An 8,350-nucleotide genomic window follows, 5' to 3' on the forward strand; every position below is an offset into this window, starting at 1 on the left:
GAAAAGATGTTTAGCATCAGTAGCCAGCAGGGAAATACAAGTTAAAACCAACGAGATACTGCTGTACATCTGTCAGAACGGCTAAATTAAGAAGTAATGATAACACCAAATGCTGGGGAATATGCAGAGAAACTGGACCACTCTCACACATTGCTGGCGGGAGTGTAGAGTGACTCTGGAAAACTGTTTGGTGGTTTCTTAAAACATTAAACCAAAACTACCATATAACTGAACAATTGCACACCTGGGCACTTGTCCCAGAGAAAGGAAGACATGTGTTCCCACAAAATCTGTCCACAGATGTGTACGTAAGTCTCATTTATTATGCCCAAAAGCCCAGGTGTCCTTCAGCGGGTGGCTAGACAGACTGGTGCATCTATACCATTAAATACTGCCCAGCAACGAAAAGGAACAAATCTCTAGATAATTATTTTGAGTGGGAAAAAAAATCCATCTCAAAAGGTCAGGTTGTGTATGATTCCATTTCTGTAACATCCTTGAAATGATAAAGTTATAGAAATGGAGATCGTAACAGATTAGCATTCAGGGGGGAAGAGCGAACTGTTGTATCTATAAAAGGGCATGGGGGGGCGCCTGGGTGGCTCAGTCCCTTAAGCGTCCGACTTCTGCTGAGGTCGTGATCTCACGGTCTGTGAGTTCAAGCCCTGCATTGGGCTCTGTGCTGACAGCTCAGAGCCTGGAGCCTGCTTCAGATTCTGTGTCTCCCTGTCTCTCTGCCCTTCTCCTGCTCATGCTCTGTCGCTCTCTGTCTCAAAAATAAATAAAAACATTTAAAAAAAAACATTTAAAAAATTCTAATTTAAAAGGGCATTGGGGCACCTGGGTGGCTCAGTCAGTTAAGCGTCCCACTCTTGGTTTAGGCTCAGGTCCATGATTTCACAGTGTGAGTTTGAGCCCCGCATCGGGCTCTGTGTTGACAGCATGGAGCCTGCCTGGGATTCTCTGTCTCCTTCTCTCTCTGCTCATCCCCTGCTCACTCGCTCGCTCTCTCTCTTTCTCACTGTCTCTCAAAATAAATAAACTTGTAAAAAAGGACATCATAAAGGATGCCTGTGGTGACAGAGATGTTCTGTATGTTGGTTGTATCAGTCTCAACATTCTGGTTGTAATACTGTGCACATTGTTCCGTGATGTTACTCTGGGGGAAACTGGGTAAAGGGTATGCTGGAATTGAATTTTTACAACTTCATGTGAATTTATATTATCTCCTAATTAAAAGTTTAATTTACAAGGGCACCTGGGTGGCTCTGTCACTCGAGCTTTCGACTCTTGATTTTGGCTCAGGTCATGATACCGGGGTCATGGGATGAAACCCTGACTAGGGCTCCGTGCTAATCATGGAGCCTGCTTGAGTTCATCCTCTCTCCCCCCACTCCCTGCCTCCCTCTCTCCCTCTTTCTCTCTCTCTCTCTCCCCCTCTCTTCTCCTCTCCCCTGTTTGTGCTTTCTCTGTCTCTGTAAAAATTAAAAATACTTTTTAAAAATAAAGGTTTAATTTACAAAAGTGAGGGGTACCGGAACATTTTCCCTGGAAGCCCCACGCTACAGCAGTTGACCTCGGCAAAGTCATCGTTGCCATTACACGATGGCCATTGATTAGACTTCAAAGCGTTTCGGAGGGGCTGAGGGGACAAATTTAATAAAAACTATTCACCTTTAAAAAACTTATGTGAACGTGGTTCAAGTCGCTCCTGTGAAAACTTAGAGCACCTCCCATTGATGCTGGCATCTCCAAGGAACCACGTGGAAACCAAAGGGCTGGGTCCTCTGGGTCGGGGCTGTTTTTGTGGTGCCTGAAGTGATGTGCTGCATGAAACCCTGGGAAGCAGATATCAGGCAAAGGCCTGGCTGACATTTGGGGATGGTTGTTTAACAGTGAGTGTGTTGTGAGTTGCCAGAAATGAGGCGTTGCATAGGACACGGCAAAGGGACTCCCAGGTGTCTGAGCAAAGACCGAAGAGCCTAGGAAATTGTTCAGCCGTTCATCCAGGCCGATAAGAACCCCGTGGACAGGGAGGACAGGAACATGAAATGGTTTTACTGTCTCCTAAACCATTCCGTCTGTGGCTGCTGGAAGCCGCAGCTAGGTCCGACTGCAGACGGCTAAGTCTGGGGAGCAGAAGGTAGCGGGCTGAAATGCTAATGGACTTTGGGGAGTTAGCTGTGTTACAGAGAGCACAGCAGCCCTGAGGAGCCGTGGGACCAAAGCCAGGCTGAAAAATCAGGCAGTCTTTTTAAAACTGGGGCCAGAAGCTCTCCCGGTTCCAAACGCATGGCCGCAGCGGAAAGCATTTGGTCCATAGCGGGATGTGCTTGGCGTGTTTGGAGCTGGCAGCCTCAGATTGTCAGGGCGGATGCCAAAGCCAGGAGCATGTCAGGTGAGCTCCAAGAACTGATAGCATGGGTTGCTCTTCTGGGCAGCACTTTTCGGGAAGATGGTAAAGGCCAGATTTAATGGAGTATCTCTCCTGATCTGATCTGAGAGCAGTTTGACTTTCTGGACCATGATTTCCTACCCACACTGTCCGCTTGATGCATGTTAATGACCCATCGTGATGGTTTTCTTCTCTGCTGCATGAATTCATAGCTGGGCCTGGTGACCTTCCGAAGAGCGGGCGAGGAAGCCTGAACCACGTGAAGATCGGGAAGGTGACCTTCACCCCTCTCCACTGACGGGCTACAAATCACCAAGGTTAAAAGTCAGAACTAAGGCTTGTCTTTCTGAGAAAATGTTTCCCCCTCTTGTCTGCTGGAGAAAATGACACCAGGACAAAGCATAATGACTTGAGAAGCATGGTAAAGGGGGGCTGGGGGAGCTTCTAGCTCTGGAGATGCTGTTGGGGCTGGAGAGGCATGTCGGCCATAGGTGGCAATCGAATGACTCCTTATTTTGTCTAACCCCATGCTCTCAGTTGTGATGTGCGCACAGATCATCGAAAGACCTTGTTAAAATGCAGCTTCTGACTTAGTAGGTCTGGGGTGGGGCCCAAGATGCTGCATTTCCAACAGGCTCCCAGAAGAGGCTGATGGTTCAGTGACCACGCTCTGAGGAGTGAGGCTCCAGGCTGTGATGTTGCATGAGGCCCTTGTCCCTCCTTCCACCCCCCACTTCCGGCCCCCTCGAAAAGAAGCTACATGAGTTGGGGCCACTGAGTTGGTACCAAGAAGGACTTTTTTTATTCATCAAACTTCTGTTTGGTGCAAGGGCTTTCCATGCATCCTCTTTCCTCTTTGGAAGATGAGGAAATTGAAGCCAAGGGAAAATTTTGGTTGTCCACTGTCATGGGCTGAATTGTGTGCCCCCAATTTGTATGTAGGAGTCCTAATTCCAAGTACCTCAGATGAGACTGTTTTGGGGTCTTTAAAGAGGCAGTTAAGTTAAAAATGAGGTTATTAGGGTGGTTTCTAATCTAATATGACTGGTGTCTTTATAAGAAGAAGAAAATAGGAAACACACGGGAGAAACACCATGTGAGGACACAGTGAGAAAACAGCCATCTCCAAGCCAAGTAGAGAGGCCTCAGAAGAAACCAGCCCTGCCTAACACTTTGGTCTTGGAGTCAAGATTGATCTCAGACCAACACTGTTGCAGACTTTGAGTCTGGAGTTCTCTCTTGTCCAGCAAGAGAGTGGATGCAGAATCGAATACGAGAGAGGCTAATGTGTGGGAGGAGTCAAGAGCCCTGAGTAAGGATCCTGCTCCTTATTTATTTGGATCGGAAGGCTTACAAACATGATGGTCGTGCAGAAAGAGACAATAAAACAGTGATCATTAACTCAAGTGTGTGAGATAAGGGGGTTTCGAAGGTATGTGATGTTAGGGGTTTGGGTCATTACAAATCAAAGTATTGGCACCAAGCAGATGGCATTTTATGGCAGGCACCAGGCACTGTGTCTGTTTATCTTAACTTTTCTAGGGGATAAGACAGATAGAGCATGCTCCCTCAGGGTTAATAAGGCATTTTTCTTGCTAATTAGCTCTGGGCATCTTTTCCCTGCTTTCCACCTCTGCCTGTTCTCAGATGCTTTCATCCTGTGGATGTGGCTTTCCGCGCTATGCTTTGTTCTGTGCTGGGGGTGCTTTCGCCCTGTGGCAACTTTCCACCCTAAGCCTTGTTAACTCATTGGTGCAAGCTCGGGAAATTCTTAAACTTACTCCCCACGCAACACCTTGATCTTGATATGGAGGCTGAAGTCTCCGTAATTATGAGAAAATAAATTTCGGTTGCTTAAGCCTCCTGTTCAGGTACTTTGTTATGGCAGCCTAGCAGACTAATGTGTGAAGAGAGGAGGAAGGACGTTCTAGAGCAGTGAGCACATGGGCTAAGGTCCAGGTCAAGAGAGAGCTTCACAATGTTGGGAATCTGAGAACACATCTGGGTGGCTGATGGGTAGAGTCGGTGAGGTGGGTGCAGGAGAGGAGACCCCATGAGTGCAGGGAGGGTCTCAGACTTGGTCAAAGAGGCAGTGAGCAGCCACAGGAGCCACAGAAGGGCTCTGGGCAGGCCAGTGTGATCACATGGCTCTGGCTGCAGAGTGGAGAAGCCTTCAACAACCCTGAAGTTGTTTCTGTGAGGCAAGAGGGGAGGTGGAAGGATCAGCTGGGAGCCTGCTGACTCCCAGGTGGACGGTCGTCCTTCCGAGTACTCCCTGGGATGGGGAGGAAGAGCAGGGCTTCTCATTGGACACCAGTGACATTTCAGGCCACGCGATTCTCTGTTGGAGGGGGTGCCCTGTGCACTATACAATGTGCAACAGCATCTCTGACCTCCACCACTAGAGGCCAGTAGCACCTCCCCCTAGTCCCATCATGACGTCCAAAAATGTCTCCACGTGTTGCCACATGTCCCCTGGGAGGTGCACAATTGATCCTTGGTTGAGGACCAGTAAGGTAGAGAGGAGTGGAAATAAAAAAGCCAGTGGCTCTCAAAGTGTGGTCCTCAGAGCAAGAGATCTGGAAACATGTTAGAAAAGCAAATTATTAGTCCCACCAAAACCACCTGAACCAGAAACTGTGGGGCCCACAGTCTGTGTCTGGACAAGCCCTCCAGGTGATTCTCATGACCTCCAGGTAACTAGACTCCCTAGCGGAAGTGCTTAGCAGTGCCTCCTCTCCACACGTCCATCTCTCCATCTCTCCACATGTCCATCTCTCCATCTCTCCATCTCTCCATCTCTCCATCTCTTTTCTTTATGCGTTAGACAGCCCCACGGGCTCAGAAATGATTAAGCCACAGTCCTTCCTCCCAGGAGTTAAGATCTTGTGACATGTTAATACTAAGCATTATTTTGGGGGGGCGCCTGAGTGGCTCAGTCTGTTAAGCGTCCGGCTCTTGATTTTAGCTCGGGTCATGATCTTGCTGTTTGTGAGATCAAGCCCCACACTGGGCTCTGCATTGATGGTGCAGAGCCTGCTTAGGATTCTTTCTCTCCCTCTCTCTCTCTGCCTCTCCCCTGCTCCTGTGCTCGTTCTCTCTCTCTCTCTCTCTCTCTCTCTCTCTCTCTCTCTCTCCTCTCAAATAAAAAAAACACATTAAAATAAGCATTATTTTTTCTGATATAATGAATGAGGAAACCTGTTGAGTGCTGATTTCGTGCCAGAAATGGTGATGGTCACTGTCACTAATTCCTCAGTCTTTACAAATGTATGAATCCAGTGACATGAACAAACTCACGTAACAGAGGATGAGTCTTAGCTCAAGGGGGAAAAGTCAGGGCGCCTGGGTGGCTCGGTCAGTCCGACTTCGGCTCAAGTCATGATCCTGCGGTCTGTGAGTTCAAGCCCCGAGTCAGGCTCTGTGCTGACAGCTCGGAGCCTGGAGCCTGCTTCAAATTCTGCATCTCCCTCTCTCTCTGCCCCTCCCCTGCTCGTGCTCTGTGTCTCTTGCTGTCAAAAATAAATAACACATTAAAAAATTAAAAAGGGAAAAGTCAAACAGCTGACAGGTGAGTGGAGCTCAAATGCATGGCCATCTGACCCCAGGGATTTTAGACTTTTCTTTACATCATGCTATACATAAATGACCCTTATCCCAAATGTGAGAGATGTCACAAAAATAAGAGTTCCGGAAGTCCTTGAAATTGGATAAGAGTACAGGAAAAAATACACGAGGGCAGAAAAGAGGATTCAAGATGTCAGGGTATATACAGCCAGCATCAATTCTTTATCAAAGATGGATACGCAGATCAGACAAGCGTTTGGAGGAGTCTCAAAGTAGAAACGGCACTTAGCCTGAATCAGGGGATGCTAGAAAGTGAGTTTTCCAGTCAGCACAGGGTGGAGTCTTCCAGGGAAGCTGAGGGCGGACGCATACGGCTAGGAGGGAAAAGGCTCTTTGATGTGGCAGTGTGGTCCAGGACTCTGAATTTAGGGGATCTTGTAGCCACCGCCTCCATGAGTCAGTTAGGATGCATATAACATGACGTGACACAAGAAAATACAGCTCTGCTGTTGGACATAAATTGGGTCTAACAGGACTGGGTGATTCGCGGCATCCGATGTAACACTGTGTTACAAGGTGCAGTGGCACGGTGAGGCTTAAGCCACATAATTCAACATGACGGCTGAAATGTCCAGAGAAGAGGCATCTGTATCTACATCAGCTGTGTTAATTTGGGTGATAGCTGGATGAGCAGACATTATCCAAAAACAAAAAACAAAAAAAAGGAGCCCCAGCCAGAGCTGGCAGGAAGCTGGCCAGGGAAGGAGATTATAGACACGCAGGACAAAATGCCAGGACCTTATTGCTGGGCTGTTAATTATCATGAGTGAGCCTTTATTTGTGTCAGGCTACGAACAAATACATGTTCACCATGAACGATCAATGCATTATGTCATTCAATCCTCAGAACACCCCAGAAAATTAAGAATAATCCCCATTTTACTGATGGATGACAGGAATATTGCCCAATGGCACACAGCTCAAAGGTGGCACAGCCAGGATTCAGAAGAAGGATGTCAGATTCTAACTAAAACCGTAGTTGCAAATGCTGCCCTCCACTGTTCTCAAGCTGAGGTCTCCTCTGGTGTGTAGCACAAATGCTTTGAATGCAGTAGGAAGTAAATTAATAACTGTGATTTTTATGAGGTGTTCCCATGGCCAGGTAATTTTGATTAGGGGCTTCTGCTGGCCAGACATCCATAAATGTGTTTTGTTCGGCCCACAGAATGTCAGCCTACATCATGTGTAAAAAAAAAAAAAAATTTTAAAAAAAGTTGTATTTATTTATTTTTTTTATTTATTTTTTTTTTACATTTATTTATTTTTGAGAGACAGAGAGAGACAGCGTGAGCAGGGGAGGGGCAGAGAGAGAGGGAGACACAGAATCAGAAGCAGGCTCCAGGCTCCGAGCTGTCAGCACAGAGCCTGACGCGGGGCTCGAACCCACAAACCGTGAGATCATGACCTGAGCCAAAGTCGGACGCTTAACCGACTGAGCCACCCAGGCGCCCCGAAAACAGTTGTATTTAAATACTGGGCTCTTCCCCTATAAAAACCCAGATTTCCTGTGTCTTTGGAAAGATTGGGAAATCTAGCGACGGTAGGCCCACTTGGCAAGCCCCTGTTGGAGCTGACATTGTCTTACTGACTTGCGCTTACCCCCCGCCATTGCCTCTCTGAGCCTAAATCCAAGTGTACCTTGACATTTATAATTGCATTTGGGTTCTTTTCCTTTTAAGATAATTAAGGAAAAGGCAAGATATCTATTATACCCATCTCTGTAAAATATAGACTGGCAAGACTATGCGTTTCAAGGAAGTTAGAATTGTGGAATTGAAATCTTCCCTACGTGTTTAATACATAAATGCAGTATGTGTGTGTCGAAAGCATACATCTTACACCCAGATGGTTTTGCTCATTTTCATTTCCCACTTGATCTCTGTATGGATTTGATTCTTCAGCCCCCGGTCTAGGTGGTTAGTTTCAGGAGCTCGATAGCATGTGAGTTCTTGTCTTTTGAGATTTGGTCTGTTCGTGAGCAATTGGGGAGATTTCCGACAATAAGATCCGCTCATCCAATTGTTGCTTTATGTGAATTTAAGGATTCGTACATATTTCAGGACTTAGATCTTCAAACTGCCAATGATCTACTGCGTTTCTGTTGTAGAGCAGAAATCTGTTTTAAGATAGCAGTAAAAGAAACAGGAACTATCAGCCTCTATTGAAGTAGCCACCACGAGTCAGGAAACTTAGTGATTTGTAGCCATATGTCTTATCATTCATTTTAATTACCACAACCATCCTGAAATGTAGGGGGGCATCTGGGTGGCTCAGTCGGTTAAGCATCCTGAAATGTAGGTATTATTCAATTCTAACTTTTTTAACAAG

This window comes from Panthera tigris, chromosome E3 (assembly GCF_018350195.1).
Source record: "Panthera tigris isolate Pti1 chromosome E3, P.tigris_Pti1_mat1.1, whole genome shotgun sequence".
Taxonomy (NCBI): Eukaryota; Metazoa; Chordata; class Mammalia; order Carnivora; family Felidae; genus Panthera; species Panthera tigris.